Consider the following 249-nt stretch of genomic DNA (forward strand, 5'->3'; position numbering starts at 1 on the left):
CCCCCACTCCCCCTCCCGACTGCTTACCCCGCACTCCTTAACAACAGCAAAGTTTTCCTCCTTCCCTTCTGCCTGCAGCGTTGTCTTACTTGATACGTCACATATCACGTAAATACTTTTTTTCCTCTCTCTCTCTTTAGTGAACTGCGCGTAATAATACTAGTCTCATGCGAAGGCTTGTGACGTCATCTCGCCGGATGGAATACGAGCTTAAAATACACTTACTAAATTGAGATTACGCAGTGTACC

This window comes from Penaeus monodon, chromosome 21 (genome assembly GCF_015228065.2).
Source record: "Penaeus monodon isolate SGIC_2016 chromosome 21, NSTDA_Pmon_1, whole genome shotgun sequence".
Classification (NCBI taxonomy): Eukaryota; Metazoa; Arthropoda; class Malacostraca; order Decapoda; family Penaeidae; genus Penaeus; species Penaeus monodon.